At 36.7% G+C, this 23,175-nt stretch overlaps 1 protein-coding gene across 1 annotated transcript in view; it reads right to left on the minus strand.

The window, feature by feature from the left end:
• The window catches only part of PRKG1 (protein kinase cGMP-dependent 1), a 1,196,983-nt gene that overhangs the window by 477,353 nt on the left and 696,455 nt on the right, over window positions 1-23,175 (minus strand). The window lies entirely within an intron of this gene.

Below are 23,175 nucleotides of genomic sequence, written 5' to 3' on the forward strand. Positions count from 1 at the left end.
TCTCTCCGTTCTCTCTCCTCTCTCTCCTCTCTCTCCTCTCTCTCCCCTCTCTCCCCTCTCTCTCTCCGTTCTCTCTCCTCTCTCTCCTCTCTCTCTCCTCTCTCTCTCCTCTCTCTTTCTCTCTCTCTTTCTCTTTCTCTCTCTTTCTCATCCTATTTTTTGGGACCACACCTAGTGGACTCAGAAGCTACTCCAGGCTCACTCCTGAGGTTTACTCTGGGTAGTAAGTACTCAGGCGAGTAGAAGTTGCCAGGGACCACGCACAGGCCTCTGCATGCACAACAAGTGCTCAGCCTGTTGATCTATCACTGGAACACAATCATTTCTTTTTTAACATTGTAATTGCTTTTAAAGGGTTCTTCACACCTTTCTGGAATACCTGATTGTGATCTGTAAAATATCTGAGGAAAGGCAAGATCCCTTGGCAAGACACACACACACACACACACACACTCACACACACACACACACACACACACACACACACACACACAGTTTTGATCTTGGCAGTAATCACTTGGTACTGGGGATTTATTTACACAGCCTCTTGCATGCAAATATGCACTGGTATCCATTAAACTATACATTTTTAATTGATTTAAAAATCAGCTAAACAATATCCTCTAAAATTAAATATTTGTAATGCATACAAATCTTTGCCTGGCCACCCAAATTTATTTCTTTCTGTACAAGGTTTTCTCTATATACACCAGCATTTTAAAATTCAAAATACACACAGAGAATTACCTATAAAGAAGGTAAAAAAATTTTTCTGGAATTTTGACAACTCCAGTAAGAATAAAAGCAATAAATATAGCCAACGCAACTACTAACTTATGCAAAGCCTGATAAAGAATGCTTCCTAAGTAAATTAATGACTAAAAACTTCTGCCTCCAGCTTTATTTGAAGAAGCATTTTGTAATAGTGCCATGCATATATGTTAGAAATCTGATTTTTCCCGCCTGAAGCAGCACAAATTTGCATTTCATGGACAACAACTACCTTTTATATTATACTCTGAAATTATGTAAATCCTAAATTCAATTTTAGCGATGTTTTTGCTAGGACAATAGTTCTGTGCATTTAAAATTTAAATAAGATTTTTTAAAGTTGCAAAATAAATTTATCTAGCAATGAGTTTATTTCTTGATGTTAGCCTAAAATGGTGGCCTAATCTAGGTATTTCTCTATAAATAGTTGATCATCTATCTGTTCCTTGGTCTTTTTAAATAGGAGCCATATCCAGCAGTGCTTGAAGGCCACCAGGGTTATACTGAGTAGTGCTGGCAGTCAGTCTTGGGGTAAAAGAAGGGCATAAAGTTATGGGGGACAGATCTAGGCTATGCACTAGATAGGCATGTGGTCTCTTAACTGTGAATCATGCCAGAGCCCTTATCATGTTTTTACTATTATATCCCCCACTCACTTTAATTTCCTATAGTTAATTTCCCTAGATTACTAATGATATATTTAAAATACTAATCATAGTAGTTGAAAAATAGCTAAGTGGCTGAAACGCTTTGTGATTGAAAGAGAGGGGTATTGAGATTCTTATGGGAGGGAGGTGGATAAACTAGTCATGGTGGAGTGCTGAATTTATGTCCATGGGAAGCCATAATTAGTGGTAATATAAATCATCAATCTAGTCAATTATAAAAATTTACACACACACACACACACACACACACACACACACACACACACACACACACACATGGAACAACCTGCCTTATAAACTTAAGACTAAGATTGTGCACCCCAGTGCCAACCACATACACTGAACATGATCCTGGCAACTCTGAGCTCTGAGGTCCTGGTTTCCACAATTCCAGCTCCATCAAATCCAAGTATGTGTGAGCACTTCAGTGAAGGGTGCAATCCTTGGCAAGCAGTATAACTTTTTAAAAAAGATATACAACATGCCACCACCAAATATGTGAGTACCACAAATAGCATGACTGTGTGTGTGTCTGAGAGTGTGTGTGTGAGAGAAAGGTGAGAGAGAGACCCTGTCATCAGAATAACAACATAAACAGAGTTAAAGGATAGAGAAATAAAAATAAAATAAATAAACCAGCAGTCCAAAACACTACCGCAGCCATCAACAATATTAACTATCACAATGTGTTAACTCATATATCTTTGTTTCTAATGAAAAGATTCAAAATGATCAGAGTTGGACTTATTAGGACCAGAGAGATAGATAGCACAAGATTATTGCCTTGAAGTAAGAGCAGCCACCCCTAGTTTGAACCCTAGTCCCATATTTGAGACTGCCGGTTTCCTGAATAACAAATAAGATGGCATCAGTGACTCTGGATACTAAGATCCAGCGATCTGTAGATGCTTTGAAAAGGTACAAATCAGAATTCACATCTTTCTTTTTTTGTTTTTATTTTTGGAGCTACATGCAGTGGGACTCAGCGGTTACTTTTGGCTCTGAGCTCTAAAATTACTGTTGACAGGTTTGTGATACTATATTGGATGCCAAGGACTAAACTCAGGTCCACTGTGTGCAAGGCAAATGCCCTTACTGCTGTGCTATTACATAGGCCCCAAAACCTACTCAAATGGAATTTCCTTCCTTAGAAAATGTCCATAGAGCAAGGTTAATCTTTTACTTTACATACATTCAAAAGATTAAAGCATAAATGTAGTAATCTAATTATTAGGGCTATTTTCTGCCAAAGATATGCAACTCATTTGATCTGATGAAAACATTGGACATGAGAGAATCTCATCTTTTACTTTCAGGACTTTATTTATTCAAGGATTCCTTACACTTTTCATATGAACAGCATCTCTAAAGGCTGGATCAACCTAGCAATGATAATCAATAGCAGAGGATTAAAATAGCTCTATGTGTATTTGAAAGTATATTTTATGTGCTGGAAGAGTGTATTGTGTTTTGTTCTAAAATGGAGACCTACTACCAGGCCTTACTTACTCCTTTGAGGTTAGGAAGTCCAAGAATTGAAACCATGGTCAGGTACTTGCAAAGTAAATGTCTTACTCCCTTTTTCTCTTTGTTTTATGGTTATTGCTGCTGCTGTTGTCATTGTTGTTGCTGTTGTTTTAGGAGACACATCTGGCACTATTCAAGGCCTACTCCTGACTCTGTGTATGGGATTGTTCCCAGAGTACCAAGGGGGCCATGCAACACAAGGGGTTGAATCTGGGCCTCCCACATGTGAGGCATGTGCTCAGCTCATTGAGCTATCTCTATGACTGCAAAGTAATTATTGTTTCAAATAATTTTCCAAGTAAAATATCTAGATAGAGCAAGGGTTAATTCATAGTCCTTTTTCTATGGGGAGTCATAAGCAGTGATTATGATTTAGAAGCAACTCATGACTTGGTGTTTTGTAAGTCATTTCAGACAGTGTGGAGCAAACATATAGTACTAGAGTTGAACCGGGATCTTTTGTATGCAACCATGTACTTCAATCCTTTGAACTATTTATCTAGTTCTAGAACAAGTACCTTTTTAATTTATGTTTTTCTTTAATTCTTTCATTTCTAAATGATCGAAATCCAAACATATTTTTTATAGCCATCAAGGTGAGGGTTCAGATCATGACACTAACAAAAAGACATCAGGACTTAGAAGAGCAGTCTTTGATGGAACATATTAAAAATTAATTTTGACAGAGTAATCACCCCAAATCAAGGACTATTTGCAGTTATGGACCAGGCTTAAGAAAATTAAATCTGCTAAACCAGACTGAGACTGGCATGGATGAGCTAGGATTAGTAAAATATTCTATAAAATCCACAATAATTAAAAATCAATTGTGGGACAGTGTAACCCCCCCCCCAAAACAGAAGAGTTAACCTTGAACAAAGATAATTTCCGACTGCAAACAAAATCAGAGTGGCAAAGACAAAGTCAGAGTCGCCTGAAGTTAGGTTGAACACGATGTGTGTATGTCACAAGTCTGTCAAGATATCCTAACCACCATATATTGTTTATGTCAGTATGGTCAGGAGTAATTTAACTTCATCTAAGGAAGAGGTTGAAAATAGGGAAGCAGGGCAAGAATGGATATGGTAAGACAGTCTCTCCTTACCGGACTAGAAAGAGAGGATTAACTTCAAAGGGACACTTTCAGGAAGGGCTATAATCAAAAGATAAAAATAAAGAAACAAAAGGTAAAGATAAAGTTTTTCCTTAATTCCTGGTGCAATTATCCTGAGAAAAGAAGGGGAATGGGCTCTTGCACAAAGACTAATAGTGCTCCAGACAGATGAGAATAGGGAAGGCCAGTATCACAAACTCACCAGGATGTCTTGGGGTACTCTAATCCTATTTTCCATTTCTATACCCATTCACCCACCTCCTTTCTGCAGCAGATGAGGTGGGAATGTGGCCTTGTCTCCCCCACCTCTGTGTAAGAAAATTATTTAATAAATGCTAAAAGACTGCTTGAGGTTCTTGGTGTCTCTTTGGCCCAAGGGTCCTCAGTGCTTTTCTTTGACTGTCTATATCTTGTGCTTCCATGTCTCTTTGGGTCCAATCTAACATAATGAATTTAATGTAAGTATTCATGGCTCTTTGATAACATTTTCTATTTTATCTATTATTTTATAGGCGAGCTAATAAAAATGGGGGGACTATACCCAGTAATGCTCAGGGGATAATTTTGACTCTGCACTCAGGGATCACTCCTGGCTGTGATCCCTGGATGTCAGGGATCAAACTCAAGTTTGACATGTGCAAGGCAAGAACTCTTCCAGCTCCATCCCCCCAATATATGCAAATGTTAAATTGAATATACCATTCTGTTATAGAATTGAGATTGTGTATATTATTAAGTTAAATGTGACGCTCTTGAAGGGCTCACTTGGATTCTTCATAATACATCTATATCTATCTAGTCTATTTGCTTGTCAAGGAGAGCTTTGACCTTAGGTCTAAACATCTACATTAAGATGATAATGTCCAAACAAAGAATATGCTAAGGAACATACTATACAACAAAAATTCATACAACAAGGCTCCATAAAAACCTTAGACCTTGGCCATTTTAACTTTGCAGAGTACTATGGGAAGTTAAGGATTTTGTTTAATGTCTCCTTAATCACTATATTTTAAAAATTATCCATGTGGTGTACATTTGAAAAGTTGAGAATTGACAATAAGCATTTTTTTTTATCTATTTCCATAGACAACTCCTACCCAAGGAAAATTCTCAAGTATCTTCCACATAAAAATCAGTTTGAAAATTCAATTCCAAGAGCTGGAAATATGCTCCAAATATATCTTGCATGTAAAAAGCCTCAGATACTATTTTTAAGTACCACATGTTCCCTTCAATACTACTGTATACAGATGGTCCTTAGAGCACTTGAGCACTGCCAAAAATGACTGCCCCCCCCACAGATTACAATCAACAATTTTATACTATTTGAGTTCTATGCACATGTCATATCTAGTTTTCATCTTAAAATTATAGAAACATGGGGCCGGAGAGATAGCATGGAGGTAAGGCGTTTGCCTTTCATACAGAAGGATGGTGGTTCGAATCCAGGCATCCCATATGGTCCCCTGTGCCTGCCAGGGGCGATTTCTGAGCATTGGGCCAGGAGTAACCCCTGAGCACTGCCGGGTGTGACCCAAAAACCAAAAAAAAAATTATAGAAACAACAATATAGTAACATTAAACCAATAGTTGAACAATATTGCTCACATGGAAAATATTTTTTATGCAAAGGAAAATAAATATCTTGCTAAGAAATGCTTAAGAGAATGTCTGGTAAGTAATTGTTTAATGGATGTAAACACTTGGTATAAGGAAATATAAAAAGGTAATTTCATTCCAATGAAAATAAATGTAAAATATATTTTGTAAATTTAACCAGTCAACTACCAATCAAATTTAACACAATCTGAATAATAAATGAGTTCTTCCTGGTGAAATTATCAGAATATCTCATATTTCGATAATTCTGATAATGATTTCTAATGTCTTCAGTTATGCCACTGGGTTTACAGAGACTGGTTTTTGCAAAAAAAAAAAAAAAAAGAAAGAAAGAAAAGAAAAGAAAAGAAAAGAAAAGAAAAGAAAAGAAAAAAATTCCTGTAAAGCTCATTCAAGTAGATTGGGCAGCAGGAAGTTACATGGACTCCCGTCTACACAGTTAGAAACTTTCAAATGCATCGAACGCTCAGCAGGGTATTTCCATTCATTAACAACACCACCACTTAGCATGACCACAATCTCTACAGAAGACAGAGAGTAAATTACCCTTTCTGAAAAGTTGACTGCAAGTCAAGGTTCCAGCAGTAAAATAATTTTAAGAGATTAAAAAATCTAATTAAATACATAAAGCATTTTTAAGTACAGCAAGCCAGTCATCTTCAGCACTGAACCTTTTCATGCATACTTCATGTTACCAAGAAGTAATTGTTGAAATATTAAGTTCCCACGGATCCTCTTCACAGCTTCTCTCAGAAAATTTATTTAATGAATGAATATTTTGTTCCAAAGCAGCAAAACTACCAAAAACCAAAATCTATTTTCTCTTTAGTCCTTCATTGGTATGAAAGGAGTTGATATTGCCATTATCTAAAGTGATTTATCCAGAAGCTTCTATTTCTCATGCTTAGCACCTGTCAATGAGAGATTCCGCAAAATAAAATCAGATTATGTTTTATCTAAGATAAATATTTCACTAAACCCAAACAATATTAGCTGCCAAATATTTAAATATGGAATGCTAACATCTATCTTACCATATTCAATAAACATTAATACATTGCTACCTTTTTATATTAAAAAGACCTTTCTTACAGCTGGGGTGCTCTTTTTCTATGAAAATTTTCCCATGATGACAGGAACAATGACAGCAGAATCATTTTTTAATGAGCTAATGATGGAAAGTAAGTTGGTTTCCAGGTCTCCAACCTGCTTTAGGCAAACCAGTTTTGTATTTATTGATTTAATTCTATATAAGATTTCTCAGGAAAACACTGAAGAAAGTGTATTAGTGATATTAAAAAAAAATCTTTGAAAACTATTGCTTTGGAAATCTCTATGGGTCCTCCCAAATGTTGTTAATATACTAACATATTATCACTAACATATACCATCAGTGGCTCACATTGGATCATAGTTTAATTACACAAACTGTGGTGCTGGAGATCAATATAGCAAAACCTTGTGACAAAGGCTGGAGAGAGAACAACCGGGGTAAGGTACTTGCTTTGTATGTAGCTAAGTAAGCTCCATCCTGGGCAGTGTCCAGTCTGGACACTACCTATGTTTCCCTGAGCACAGTGAGTGGGCCAATTTCCTCCTCCAACCAAAGCAGCTAATTACAAAACTCCAAACTGAGGCCCGGAGAGATAGCACAGCGGCGTTTGCCTTGCAAGCAGCTGATCCAGGACCAAAGGTGGTTGGTTCGAATCCCGGTGTCCCATATGGTCCCCCGTGTCTGCCAGGAGCTATTTCTGAACAGACAGCCAGGAGTCACCCCTGAGCATCGCCGGGTGTGGCCCCCCAAAAAAAACAAACAAACAAACAAACACCCTCCAAACTGGGGATAAAGGGATGGAAATACTTCCATGCACTGCTCAGGAGGGCTGTGGTCCTACGAGGGACTCTCATTCAATCAAGTTCTCCATTCAAAGCAAGGACTGGAGAGATAATGCTAGGATTCTGTTTACATGTTTCTAATTATTTTTTATAATTTGGGGGCCACTCCTGGTGGTGCTCAGGGCTTGCTCCTGACTCTGCTCTGAGGGTTCACTCTTGGTGGGATTAGAAGGCCATTTGGTATACTGGGGATCAAACTTGGATTGGCTGCATGCAAGGCAAGAGCCCTACTCATTATACTATCTCTTTGGTTCTGGAATTTTGTTTTTAAAGGCTTACAAATAAGGCTGAACGATCCTTCACTTTACTCTTCCCTCCCATTACATTTGTTAAGAAAAAAATACCAATGGGAGGGATTTAAAAGGAAAAAGCTTTGAAGTGGGATGGTGAATTACACAGATGGTGGGTATAGTGTTAAAATTAAGTACACAAAAAAACCCTCATTAACAGCATTGTAAATCACAGTATCTCAGTCAATTAAAATAAACTGTAGTACTAGGCACATACCATACCCTACATATGTACCATACCACCTTTCTCTCAGAATCAAACATTAATGTCTCCTGGGCACACAAATTCTATAGCATGACAAACCAAAATAAAATAAATAAAATTAGATTTTAAAACAGTAAAAAGTAAAGTTGGAGAGAATGTTAAGCAAACAAATAGCATGCAACTAGTCTATGTTAATGTATTAGTGCTGGAGGGAGCTCAATGCATGCAGGAGGCCCAGGTTCAGTTCTCATCATCTCATGGTTCCCAAGCACCAGCAGGAACTACTGAGCTCTGATTTGCAGTAGTAGCACCTGAGCACCATCAGCTATCGCCCCAAATCACAAAAAGTAGGAAACAGAAAAGTAATAGATTGTCATGTTTCCCAAAGGCACAGCCCAACAAAATTATAATGCCAGACCAAATATTGAATTCTAAAATCTGAATGAGTCATATTAAAAGACCAACAGATGAATTTATTTCCATATTTTATTTAATCAATATAACCAAAATTCATTTCAGTGTGTAATCCATGTCAATGCAGTGAGACATTTTGCATTTCTTTTTTATATCAACTTTTTGAAATCTGGTCTGTGTAGTTTATAATCATAACACATTTCAATTCACACTAGTCACATTATAAGCAATGTGTGACTAGTGGCTAGTTCCATATAAAACCACTCAAAATTATGCTAGCGATGAAATATTTATTTTAAACACAGAAAGATATAAAGTAGTATTTTCTCTTGGTTTAGAAATGATTCCCTACTTTCCCAGTCTATGAAAAATAGCTTGAAAGAATTCTCATGTGATTTTCTATCATTCTTATCTATCACCACAAAATGGACCTTTTCAAAATGGACCTGAGTTCAGCTAAATCACTTTCTTCGGATCCCTGTCCTCATGGGAGCTACCTCTGAGCACCAATCCAAGAATAGCTCCTTGACACTGCTGGAAGTGGCAAAAACAACACAAACTCAAAAACCAATATCAATGAAAAGAAATCCATCTGGAAGCCTTCTTCAATTGTTTTGTTGTTGTTTTTTTTTTTCTTGTTGGGTTCAGCACCAACTCTGCTACCTACATAAAGTAGATTTAAGTGTTTCACAGTTCTTACAGAAATAAGTCTATTTTTCTTTGGTGTTTCATTGTAGACTATGTTGAATTCTTGTAAAATTTTGTTTATCTGAAGGCCATACTCTATGGTTCTCAGAGATTCATACAGTATCCATTCCAGGATTCCCATCTGTAAAGTACATGCTCCAGTCCTTTAAGCAATTTTCTAGTTTCTCTTTTGTTGTTGATATTGTTGTTGTTTCTTTTGGGCCATTTCCAACAATGTTTAGAGTTTACTCCTGGCTCTACATTTAGCAATCTTTTCTGATTGTCCTGTGGGTACCACATGGGATAATAGATGTTGGTTGAATTCAAGTAGGTAGAGCTCAGGACAAGGAACTTACATGCTGAACTATTGCTCTGACCATATCAGTCCCTCTTCTTAACCATTATATATTTATTATCAATTCTAAGGTAATTGATGTTTGATGGCTTTTGTTTTTCAATTGTTGTTCTTCCTCCAAGACAATATTTTGTACATACTGAATTGAAATATGTTATATACTCCCTCTATAGCTGTTGTTATTAGTTTTATTTTAGTTTGGAGGTCAAACCCTATGATGTTCAGGTGTTCCTGGCTCTGTTCTTCAGGGATCATTCATGGTAATACTTGGTGGATCATTATGTGATATCAAGGATTTAACCTGAAATTGCTTCATGCAAGGCCAGATCCTTAATCCCTATATGATAGCTCTTATCTTGCTCTATAGGATTTCTTTGGGTTTTGTTTGTTTGTTTTTGGTAGGGGCACATCTGGTGTTGTTCAGGAGTTATTCCTGGCTCTACACTCAGTTGGAGGCTATATAGGATGTAGGAAATTAGATTGGTCACATAGAAAACCCTATACATTTTACAATTGCTTCAATCCCTCCTTCCTATATCATTTTTATGTATTGTCTGTCTCAAAGGGAAGATGCAGAATACCTAGGATTGCTTAAAAAGCAAAAAGGTATGGGGACATGGTTTGATGCTAGAAGATTTTTTTTGTAATATGAAGCAAACTGTTCCTTCATCAAATGCAATCCCAGCAGTACATTGTTATCATTATCTTCACTGCCACTAATGTACAATCTCCAAAGCATCACAACCAAGTGTGTGCTACCTCTAGACATCACAATAAAGACAACAAAGGGTAGAGAAGGAAGAAACAAAACAAAAGTCTTGCTTGTTGCACATAAAAAAGAAGAATTTTCTAATTAGTAGAAATGTTCAAAGAAAAAGTGAGTTGGTCATGTAAATTTTATAATAAAAATTTCAAGGAGAGCATGGGTATCATAAGGATAATATCTAAAACAAGTAGATAGTTAGATCTCATCATTTCAAATATGATTCTTTTTAATTTTTTTTTTTGGTTACACCCGATGGCACTCAGGATTTACTCCTGGCAGATTTACTCCAAAATCACTCCTGGCAGGCACAGGGGACCAAATGGGATGCTGGGATTCGAACCACCATTCGTCCTAAGTCTGCTGCATGCAAGGAAAATTCCCTACCACTGTGCTATCTCTCTGCACCCAACCCCACTTTTTAACTTTTCAAATAAAGAGATGGTGATTTAAAAGTTATTCATCAGCAAGTTTTAGGATTACAATTTCCCAACACCAACCATACCACCAATATCAGGAACCACTTCTGGCTGGGCTCGGGGGGCCATATAGAGTGCTGCAGATCTGACCTGGGACAGCTGCAAAAGTGGTTCTCACTTGCATTAAGGCAAGTGCCAAACCCACTGTCCTATTGCTCTGACTTCCTAAGTACACTTCTAATACTATGATTCTATACACCAAAAAATTGATGTGTGAAAATCTAAATTTATAATAATTAGTTATTCTGGGATCTGTCAAATTGCAATCAAGAACTTGTTAAACAAATAACTGGGCAGCTATTTAAAGACCTCTTTGGATTCCTATCACCCACATAAATAGTTATGTTTGGCCAAGTTGGCTTACAACTGTCAGCAAACACAAGTATACATCTAATAATCTCTAAAACCTGCTCCAGGTACTATGCAAGATGGTTGCTGGTTTGCTCTTAGAAATTAGTTTAGAACAACAGATTGTTAGCTTCTAGTGGTCTGCCAAGGGTATTTTTAATTGAGGGCCTGTGAAAACTTAACTCCAATGGTAATTCAGCTATGTAATCTTTCTCTCTTTATTGTTAATGAAAGACAAAACAAAGCAGTAGGATGAGTCAATTATCTTTTCCTGGATCATCACTATAGATTGCATTGATCTTCCTCAGACAGCAAGTCACCACCTCTTTGAATCTGCTCGTGAACTGTGCAGAGCTCAACAGTTGAGTAGCTGAAGGTTCAAAATCAGATAGACATAAAGCAAATCACTGATTCAGAATCAGCTAACTCAATTCATAAATAATTAAACCTGTTCTTATTTCCTAATTAAGTCAAAGAGATTGGCTTCAGTAGTGAACTCAGATGTATATGAATTTTTAGAGTTCTGATTTTATTCCACAGCCTAAGTGAGAAAGCTAACATTCCAAATTAAACAACCTCATATTTCATGATGCTGGTGGGGAGCATTTCATTCTAGCCTAGTACTTCCTTCCTATTGACAACTCACTTCAAGCAAAAGCAAAATTTCTGGGTAGCAAATCTAAACCAGTTTCTATTTTAAGACTAATGCTTGTGTGATGAAAGTAACTTATCAACAATTGATACTGACCTCTGCTGAAAATTACTTTGAAGGAAGATAAAATTATCCTTATTAATTTATTTTTAGGAGTTTCCCCAATAAAATACGTGGATTTGGAAGCACTTGCTTTTTTGCAAGTGAGAAGCATTTGAGACCTAGCAGTGCTGGGGGCAATCAGGAACATATAGAGCAATACAAGTTTTTCTGTGCTGGACACAGGATGATACATTTATGTTAGATGAGTAACCAGAACTCAGAGTATGTAATATGCCTGACCATGATTAGAAGCAACACAGGGATCTCTCATAAAACTTTGTGCTTCTAATCATGGTCATTCATATGACTCTGTGCTCTGGTCACTCAACTAACCTAAAAGTGGGAGTCAGTGGTATTACTCTGTGTCCAACAAGTGTATGTTGCCTGCTGGGATAAGTGACTACTAAGACAAGTAAATAAAAAAGCAGCTAGCACATCATGGATCCCTCCCTAGAGTTAATGAATTGCTTGTACTGAATGACAAATTGGTCACATTATTAGAGAATTGTTCATAGGAGCTGAAATTATGCCCCAGGAAGGATTAAATTGGAAACCTGAGGCTTGCAAGAGGCTTGACAGTCTAAATCCAGATAAGCGCCAGAAGTCAAGCTGGGTCAAGAAAGAGGCTCACTCTGCAGAGTTAGCTTAAAAGGCCACTGCACACTCTTTCCATATGGGAGGTCTGGGATCAATCCCCAACACAACATGGTCTCCAGAGCACGGACAGAAGTGTCCTCAAAATTACATGCTGGGAGTAACCCCAGCCTGCCAGTTTATAGCCTTAAAACAAATAGAAAAGGCTAAGAAAAAGAAAGAAAAGAAAAAAATGAGAGAAAGAAAGAAAAAGAAAGGAAGGAAAGAAAGAAAGAAAGAAAGAAAGAAAGAAAGAAAGAAAGAAAGAAAGAAAGAAAGAAAGAAAGAAAGAAAGAAAGAAAGAAAGAAAGAAAGAAAGAGAGAGAAAGAAAGAGAGAGAGAGAGAAAGAAGGGAGGGAGGGAGGAAGGAAAGATAAAGAAAGAAAGAAAGAAAGAAAGAAAGGAAGGAAGGAAGGAAGGAAGGAAGGAAGGAAGGAAGGAAGGAAGGAAGGAAGGAAGGAAGGAAGGAGAGAGAGAGGGAGGGAGGGAGGGAGGGAGGGAGGAAGGAAGGAAGGAAGGAAGGAAGGAAAGAAAGAAAGAAAGAAAGAAAGAAAGAAAGAAAGAAAGAAAGAAAGAAAGAAAGAAAGAAAGAAAGAAAGAAAGAAAGAAAGAAAGAAAGAAGAAAGAAAGAAAGAAAGAAAGAAAGAAAGAAAGAAAGAAAGAAAGAAAGAAAGAAAGAAAGAAAGAAAGAAAGAAAGAAAGAAAGAAAGAAAGAGAAAGAGAGAGAAAGAAAGAAAGAGAGAGAGAAAGAAGGGAGGGAGGGAGGAAGGAAAGAGAAAGAAAGAAAGAAAGAAAGAAAGAAAGAAAGAAAGAAAGAAAGAAAGAAAGAAAGAAAGAAAGAAAGAAAGAAAGAAAGAAAGAAAGAAAGAAAGAAAGAAAGAAAGAAAGAAAGAAAAAGAAAGAAAAAGAAAGAGAGAAAGAAAGAAAGAAAGAAAAAGAAAGAGAAAGAAAGAAAGAAAGAAAGAAAGAAAGAAAGAAAGAAAGAAAGAAAGAAAGAGAGAGAGAGAGAAAAAAAGAGAGAAAGAGAGAGCAAGAAAGAAAGAAAGAAAGAAAGAAAGAAAGAAAGAAAGAAAGAAAGAAAGAAAGAAAGAAAGAAAGAAAGAAAGAAAGAAAGAAAGAAAGAAAGAAAGGGAAAGAAAGAAGAAAGAAAGAGAAGGAAAGAAGAAAGAAAGAGAAGAAAGAGAAAAAGGAGGAAGGAAGGAGGATGGAAGGAAAGAAAAAAGGAGGAAGGAAGGAAGGAAGGAAGGAAGGAAGGAAGGAAGGAAGGAAGGAAGGAAGGAAGGAAGGAAGGAAGGAAGGAAGGAAGGAAGGAAGGAAGGAAGGAAGGAAGGAAGGAAGGAAAAATAGATCACTAAGTAAGACTCAAGAAAAGTTAGGAAGGAAGGAAGGAAGGAAGGAAGGAAGGAAGGAAGGAAGGAAGGAAGGAAGGAAGGAAGGAAGGAAGGAAGGAAGGAAGGAAGGAAGGAAGGAAGGAAGGAAGGAAGGAAGGAAGGAAGGAAGGAAAAATAGATCACTAAGTAAGACTGTCAAGAAAAGTTACAGAATTTTAAGGAATCTACCCCAGGGAATGACTAGATGCAGAGATAGCTCAGAGATAATCCAGAAGAGCCTGGCTCAAAAGATAGATATTGCACTAGCTGCTTGTTCAAAAGGACTTCCCACCCAAGACCAAGGGACTCTCATCTGAAAAGCCTAAGATGAAACAGAATCCTGAAAAATCTCACAAAGACAATTCAGAAAAATTAGCGTTAACTAAAATTTAGTATATACATACAGGAGCTTCATGCTCTCAAAGACAGCTGGACATTTGAAGGTTGAAAAATGACAGTAATAAAATTGATCTCACATTTTATAGTTCATATTTTAAATATTCTGTTAATGATATATAAATACTCTATGTCAAGAAATTCTAAAAGATGCTCGCTTGCTCATTTTTGCTATGTACAGTTGTAACCATTTTTTTTAAATATTAGAACTGGTGGTTAAGCAGATAGATCAAAGGACTGTAAGCATAAGTGGGGACCCTGGTTTGATCCCTGGTACATTACAGTCTTCTAGCACTACTGAAAGTGACTCCTCCCAAAAATGTTAAAGCTATAAAATGTTAAAACTATAAGCAAACACATATTAAATACCTACTATATTTGGGATCTATAGTCTCAAAATGAAATGTCATTTTTTTCTCACTTTGACTACATCCCTATTAATTCAATTACCAGGGCAGTTATTTTGAGTAAACTGTGATTGAACAAAATATAATTTAACAGATTTTCTCTGTAGTGTCTGATTTGTATGAAATATCTCCATTCAAAAACTGTGGAGATGATGTTGATATAACAGACTTTGTTCAGATAGATAGGAGTAGGTCATCTAAAACATTTTTCCCATATTTTAAAGAAGACAGGCCTAAACATGACCATGAAAATGCCCTTTCTATGTCGCCATCAAAATGCTCCAAAAATAATAAAAAATAAAAAATAATTATTTAATATACATTGCCACCTTGCAATAGATACAAATTGGAGTTTACTAAATCTTTTCCTTTTGAAAAAGATGGTATAAAATCTTGTGGATTCAATACTTTATGGATTCAATACCTAGCTCTATCTTGTTTTCTCCCTTTTAAGTTGTTTACTACTTACAAACTTTCTTCTAACTGTAACGTATACTATGCTCATCTGCTGGCTAAACACAACAACATATCCCTGAAAAAGAGTCAGGAATTTTCCTACATGTGGAGTCACTAGATAAAATACCAGACAGCCTGTATTTTAAACTTAAATTAGAACTTTAAATAAGCAACTAGCTAGGCAAGCTGTCATATTCCCAACAGCTCACTTTAGGTTATAATTTGTTTGTAATTTAATTAAGAACAACATTATGAATTTTCAATTAGATTACTGGTAGACTCAGTATCATTAGTTTCTTCCACTTAAGATTATAATTTGTTTGTAATTAAATTAAGGACAAAGTTATGAATTGCCAATTAGATTGTTGGTAGACTCAAGATAATTAATTTCTTTCCTTCAAAAATATCAAAGGGCCAGAGATATAATATAGTGAGTAAGATGTTTGCCTTGCCAGTAATTAGGATACAAAGGCTACATATGGAATGGGAAAAATTATTCATCCAACATTCATCTGACAAAGGGCAATATCTAAGATATGGTGCTGACAGAACTGAACAGAAAAAAAACCACAATATCTAATCACATCCAAAAAATGGGGAGAAGAAATGAACAGAAGAATGGGGAGAAATGACATTTCCTCAAAGAAAAAATAAAATGTCCAAAAGGCACATAAAAAAAAATGCTCCACTTCACTAATCATCAGGGAGAAGCAAATCAAAATAACAGTGAGATATCATCTCACACCACAGAGACTGGCACAAATCACAAAGAACAAGAATAACCAGTGCTTGCGTGGGTGTGGGAGAAAGGAACTCGCATTCACTGCTGATGGAAATGCTGTCTAGTGAACTGGTAAACAATATGGACATTCCTTAAAAAGCTGGAAATTGAGCTTCCTTCTGATCCAGCAAAACCACTCCTAAAGATATACCCTAGGAACACAAAAACACAATACAAAAAATGACCTCTATGCCACTATGTTTATTGCAGCACTATTTACAATAGCCAGAATCTGGAAACAATTCAGGTGCCTAACAACAGATGAGTGGCTAAAGAAACTGTGGTATATCTACACAGTGGAATTTGCAGATGTTAGGAAAAATAAAGTCATGAAATTTGCTTATACATGGAGAGACATGGAGAATATTATGCTGAACAAAATATATCAGAAGGAGAAGGACAAACAGAATAATCTCACTCACCACTGGGATATAAGGAAAATACAAGAGTGGGGATGATATCTAGAAACAATAGAGATGAAAATTAGAACCTTTTCATGGTAGGAAGCTTGCCCCCAAAGAGTGGAGAGTGCAGTTAGAGTAGAGAAGGTCTAATATGGAAAGGACATTCATGACACCCCTTGATTTGCAGATGTAGAAAACACAATGTCACAAAAGAAAAGAGAGCAAGCAAGAGAAAGAGAGAGAAGAGTGAGAGAAGTTAAATGCCTTCCCCAGAAGCAGGCAGCAGATGGTGGGAGGGAGGGAAGATGGCATCAGGGAGGGTGCGAGTGAAACTGTTGCCATTGGAGGTTGAAAATGTGCACTGATGAAGGTTGTTATCCATTGTATGACTGATAACTCAATCATGAAAAACTTTATCTGTGTTTGGGGGGGGGACTGTATATGCACAACTTTGTCACCATAGTGTTTAAATAAAAGAACAGATGAGAAAACAAACAAACGAAAAGATGTTTGCCTGGCACAAACAGACTTGGGTTCAATTCCTGGCTCTACCTAGGTCCTCTGACCAGAATGTAAGGCCTAAGTACAACTGTGTGTATCCCAAAAGACAAAATCAAATAAAATTTAAAAAGTGAATTTATCTTAATAATTTATAGTAACATATAAGAAGAATCTGTACAGTAAAACAACCACAAATATCTACATGAAATAAATACATTGAACCTTCTTTCTCCAGTACCTGACAGGGTTCTTGAAATACTAAGATACTAGAGATACTAAATACTAAATACAAAATACTGGAGATACTAAGTGAAAACTGTTTGGTCTCAATTTCCTGACACACTTCTCTGAAGTTCCTTGAAATCTGCTATGTGATAGGAAAGCCTGGTGGGCCACTCCCTGTTGTGAACTCCTCAATGCAAGCTTTAGAAGAGGCAAGTCATTATCTTCATCTTGATTTCTGGTACAGAACCTTTTTTTTTTTTCATACTTAGCAGTGTTCAGGGGTCTCTCCACGCTTCACACCCAGGAATTACTCCTGGTGGTACTCCAGGAACCATATGGAATGTTGATGATCAAACCGAGCTCAGTTAAGTGCAAGGCAAATGCTGTCTTTACTGTACATCACTTCAGCCTCATCTGGTACAGTTACTATCTTGTAGTCTCCTAATTTGAAGTTTAAAACTGTAATTTCCTGACTGATCATAGCTATAAATGTATTTGTCATTATTCATAATAAACACCCTCCTGGGGAGGAGAAATAGGTTGAAGGGTTAGTGTGCAAGCCCAGCTTTGCATGCAGAGGGTCCAGATTTGGTTCCCCAATTACTCCATAGTCCCTGAGCATTGCAGGAGTAAGTCTCTGAGCATTTCTAAGAGTAGGTAATCCCTGCAAACCTTTTCTATGATCTTCTTTATATAAAAAAAAGCATGTTTAAAACACCTAGAGCTTATGTTAATGAATAACTTTAGAAGACACTAAAGTGGGGGGCTGGTTGCTAGTAGAATTAAGTGCTGGTGAGAGTGCACCAGGGAAGACCTGGAACCTTTTAGTTTCTTTGCACATAGTTTTTCCTATACATCTCTTCCATATGACTATTCTTGAGTTACAGCCTTTGATAATAAGCTAGTAACTTATTTACTACAGTTTTCTTTAATTTTGTGAACCATTCAAGCAAGTTAATGGAACCTAATGAAGGGGTTATCACTCTATTTCCTTTTAATAAGAATTCCTGTCTTGTTCTTTTTTTTTCTTTTTTCTTTTTTTTTCTTGCATTCATTTATGGAATAAAGTCTTGAAAAGTAAAAGTTCCAAATAAATAAAAAATATAAAAACTATGAACTGTGAGTCACACTCACACCCCGTCCCTCCGCTTCTCCAGAGAGGTAAGCCAGGCTGGAAGTAGAGTTAAGAATCAATCACATATTCTAATACAGCCTCTGTAAAAATCCCAAAAGCAAGACACTCAGAGAGTTTCCGGTCTGGTGAAGACAGAGATCCTTCCAGACCCCAAAGTCCTTCAACTGACTGAGCATCTGCAATATTTATAAACTAATCTAATCAAGCAGCCATGTACATCATGCTTCTCTGAGCTCTGTGTGCCACTCTAGCAAATTATCAGCAAAGAGGGATCGACTTCATGAACCCAAATGTAGAGTCAGCCAAAAGTACAAGGGACAACATGGACTTATAATTGGTATTTGTGGGTGAGGGAGCAGAGGGTGAAGCAGTCTGTGGGAGCTAGTCCCTAGTAAGATTAGTTGCTAACTTCAGATTGTGTGGGTTTAAGCTGAACTGAAGTCAGAGAAGATTGATTGTGTAGAAGAACCACATCTCTTGTGTCAGAAGTGCTGTAAGGATGCTGCTAACATGGGCTTAAATAAAAAACAGAAGATATATTATTTGAAACAGCATGCTACAGATGATGAGCTAGAGCATTGCAGAACAACATTTTAGGGTAGTGCTTATGGCAATAAAAGCAATATATTTTTTTATCTTTTTAGAGTTGGGTACTGTGATGCAAACCCAGTACCGCCACCATTGCAAACCATGTATTCTAGAGCTAGCTACATCTTTAGCCTCTAGCACACCAATATTTAATTACAAAATCTGCTGGATATAAGGAAGCATAAGGTTATGTGAAAGCTAATACCTGAGTAAGATTGTCAATTGTAGCAACACAAAATATATAGCAATGTTCAGGAGAGTGAAATATATATTTCAGATAAGCTTTTTAAAATATAATTCAAGTGAACCAGAGAGATAATAAAGAAGGTAAAGTATTTAACTGGGTCTTATCCAAGGTGCCACATATGGTTCCCAGAAGTGATCCCTAAGCACATACCAAAACATGCTAATGATAATAGAATGATGATGATAATAATAATAGTTCCATGAAACAACTATGATATACATATGCTAAAAATTTATTTGTGGATCAGAGAGATGATACATTGGGGAAGGAGCTTGGATTACACAAAACCAACCTGGGCTTTTTCTCAGCATCCCATATGATCCTCTGAACCCACCAGGAATGATTCCTGAGTACAAAACTAGGAGTAATCCTTGTTGCTCCAAAAGTAAAACAAAAAGTTATTTATTAATAGATTGTACATTTGAGTTTTGGTCTTCAGCCTGTGGTGTTATGAATGTTACTCCTAATCAGAGTTTGGGGTCATTCCCAGATGTATTACAGACCAATGTGGTCCTGGGAATCAAACCCAGGTCTCCTGCATGCAAAGCTTACACTCAACCCATTAAGGTATCTCTGTGGCTCAATCACTTATTTGAATTTCATATTTACCTGGGTATTTTGTAATTTCTTTCCTGGAAAAAACTATATCTAGGGGACTTTGAGCTCATCTGAAAATTCAGTGAGGGATGTTTAAAGAGGAAAATTAAAATAGAATAATCATAAAGTGATCTTCCAAAGTTATATGGGAGACATAAAATGCTTTTTAGAAGAATCTCTGTAGTGGCCCATAAACAATGAGAAATTAAAAGTCTTACATGGCCAAGACTGTAGTAAGCAGCAGAGCACTTGCCTTGAATCCCTGGCACCATATAAAACGTAAATTATTTTAATATAATCATTAAAAATAAATTATTTTGTAAACAATTTTTATAAAATGTAATTGTTTACAAAGTATTTTATCTAACTTACATGTAAATCAATCTGAGAGTCTTATGCAATATAAAGGCTCATCTGTGTTAACCTCAGTTCTGTGTTCAGGGTCTAATCTATATATACAGATACTTCTCATATCTAACTACAAGCTATCTTTTGAACTATGAGACAATCATTTTATAAAGGTAGCAAATGCATCTATCCCAGTGCTTATGTTATTAAAAAAAAAAAGCTAGAGACAACTCTCTTAAAGCATTAGTAAGCTTTTTTCTTTCTTTTCTTTTCTTTCTTTCTTTCTTTTTTTTTTTTTGTTCTTTTGAGCCACACCCAGTGGCACTCAGGAGTTACTCCTGGCTCTGTGCTCAGAAATTGCTCCTCGCTTGGGGGATTATTTGGGATCGAACCTTCGTCTGTCCTGGGACAGTCACAAGCAAGGCACATGCCCTACCACTATGCTACCACTCCAGCCCCTCGTAAGCATTTTAAATAAAAAAAAATATGGTCAGCTTTATTTAACAGTACAGTAAATATATTAACCAACAAAGATACCAGTATTAAGTCAAGAAGATGGCGTGAGAAGTTGGAGCACATGCTTTGCTTTTAGGAGGTCCAGGAATAAAGCCCCATGCTACAAGGCCAGGAGTGGTCCCTACACACCACACACCACACACCTACACACCTGCACACCACTGGCAATGACCCCCCCCCCCCCGAAAAAAACACTGTTCTAGAATACTTCATTCTATTTAATTTTTTTAATCAAGGAATCAAACCTGGTTTGCCACATGAAAGGCAAAACCAGAGCACTACCTGCTGTACTATCACTCAAGCCCTTGGGGTACCTTCTCACCTCTACTTCTTCCCTTCCTGTTCACAGAGATAAGACGTTCTTGGGGGCTGTATTACCTGTCCCTGAAGCCCCAGAAAATACTTGGCAGAGCACAAAGGAAGGAGATTTATTATGGTTCGTGCTTTGACTCTACAAAGTTCACTGCATGTCCCAGACCCAGAGCCTTGTTCAATTCTGGAAATTTTGTATTATGATCAACTATAAAATATTCAGACAAAATTGATAAATATATTTTCAAGTAAAATTCAGTTGGGGTATCATACCTGAAAAAGTGTGGCTAATATTTGGAGATCAAAAACCAAATATTTTTTAGACATAGCTTTAATATATTTTAAGATCAAATTCAGAGGCTTCCAAAATCAAGTACTACAAAGCTTTTGAAAACACCATATCCTAGGCCAGAGAGATAGCACAGTGGTAGGGCATTTGCGTTGCACAGGACAGAACAAGGACAGATTCGGGTTCCATTCCCGGCATCCTATATGGTCCCTGAGCCTGCCAGGAATGATTTGTGAGCTCAGAACCAGGAGTAACCCCTGAATACCACTGAGTGTAGCCCAAAAACAAAGCAACAAAAAAGTTTAATAAAAGAAAGTATTATTTTCTGATTAAATTCTAGATATTGATATCTACCTACATAGGAACAGTTTAATATAATAAATATATATAACTCTTCCAGGGAAAATTAAGAGCTATATATATTAAGAAGTTATAGTGATATATTATAATCAGCTCTAAATCATGTAAGATAAGCTTGTAAGATATGGGACATATCCCTTAAAGACCAAAGAATTAGTTAAGTACTGAATTGTAACTCCTCCAAAAGCTATAAACTGTGAAACTGTTGACATTGGTGGCAGGAAATGCTCACTGGTAAAAGTTGTCATAGACTGTATGACTGAAACTCAATCATAAATTTTATGTGTGGAATAAAAAATGTAGTATGAATAACCTTGTAACCATGGTGCTTAAATTAAAAATACACTAAAACTCAATAAAAGCTATAAACTGAAGCCCTGATCCTCATCCTCATGTGATGTCATTCACAGATACAGCTTTTAAGAGGTAACTTTGGTAAAATAATTTTATGATGACAGGTCAGACCATATAAGCATACTGATCTCATAAGAGTTTTCCCTCTTTTTCCCTATTCCCTTTCCCCACCTCTCATCCCACACAATCAAAGCAATATGAAAAGGCTATGATTTTAAACTTCCATGAGAAAATTTATTACCATGGCTAATTACCTAGTTTATGGCACTGTGTTATATAGCAAGACAGAAACCCAAAAGCATTAGGCATATTCTCATAGATGCTAGGCACTACATCCTTACTTCCCAGTTCAGCACTGATTTCTAAAGTGCCAATGATGTGGGATATATTTAATTCATCATCTTATCTTTTAATTTTGGTTTTACATCAACATCCATAAGTGCTCAGGAGTTACTCCTGGCTCTGCATTCAAGAATCACTCCTGATGGGCTCAGAGGCCCATATGGGATGCTGGGGATCAAACCAGAGTTGGCAAGGCAAAAGTCTCCTTGCTTTGCTATTGCTCTAGTTTAAGTTTGTTTCATCCAGTTATAGGAGGAGAGAGAGAGAGAGAGAGAGAGAGAGAGAGAGAGAGAGAGAGAGAGAGAGAGAGAGAACAAGACAGAATTAGTTGATATGCTGGTGTGTGCTTGGCATACAGGATTTCTATACCAGTTCATAAGAAGCATATTTAAAACCTTAGCAGATGTTCATGGTACAATTTAAGTAAAAGTACAAGGTATAGCAGAGTTTAACATAAATTCATCATATCTCATTCCACCAATACATTAACTACTGAGTCGATGACCATCTGAAACAATGAAATACTACTTTAGAAAACTTTCCAAAGGATATTGACTCCAGTAGCAGCTGATTGAATGTCAGATTTTGGGAGCCCAAAATATCTTTGCTTAATTTCCTTAATTGTGGAGCATTGTATTTGTCCACTTATAAACTTATATAGGTTCCTCAAAAAAAAAATGATCAGACTTGAACACCAAACCCAAAATCACTGACAACAGAATCGATACCTAATCTACAACAAGCTATACAAGTGGGGACCAGTTACACTAGCATCCTGGGGGTAAAGGAGGGAGATATGGGATGCATGCTGGGAACAGGGGTGGAGGGAGGACAACACTGGTGGTGGGAATGCCCCTCATTCATTGTCACTATGTAACTTAAATATTACTGTGAAAGGTCTGTTATTTGCTTTAGCCACAATAAAAATTTTTAAAAATAAAATAAAAGTAAAGTAAAAAAAATATGCCTAATGGGACCAGAGAAATATACAACAGATAAGGCACAACCTTCCTTGCACAC

This window comes from Suncus etruscus, chromosome 17 (genome assembly GCF_024139225.1).
Source record: "Suncus etruscus isolate mSunEtr1 chromosome 17, mSunEtr1.pri.cur, whole genome shotgun sequence".
Taxonomy (NCBI): domain Eukaryota; kingdom Metazoa; phylum Chordata; class Mammalia; order Eulipotyphla; family Soricidae; genus Suncus; species Suncus etruscus.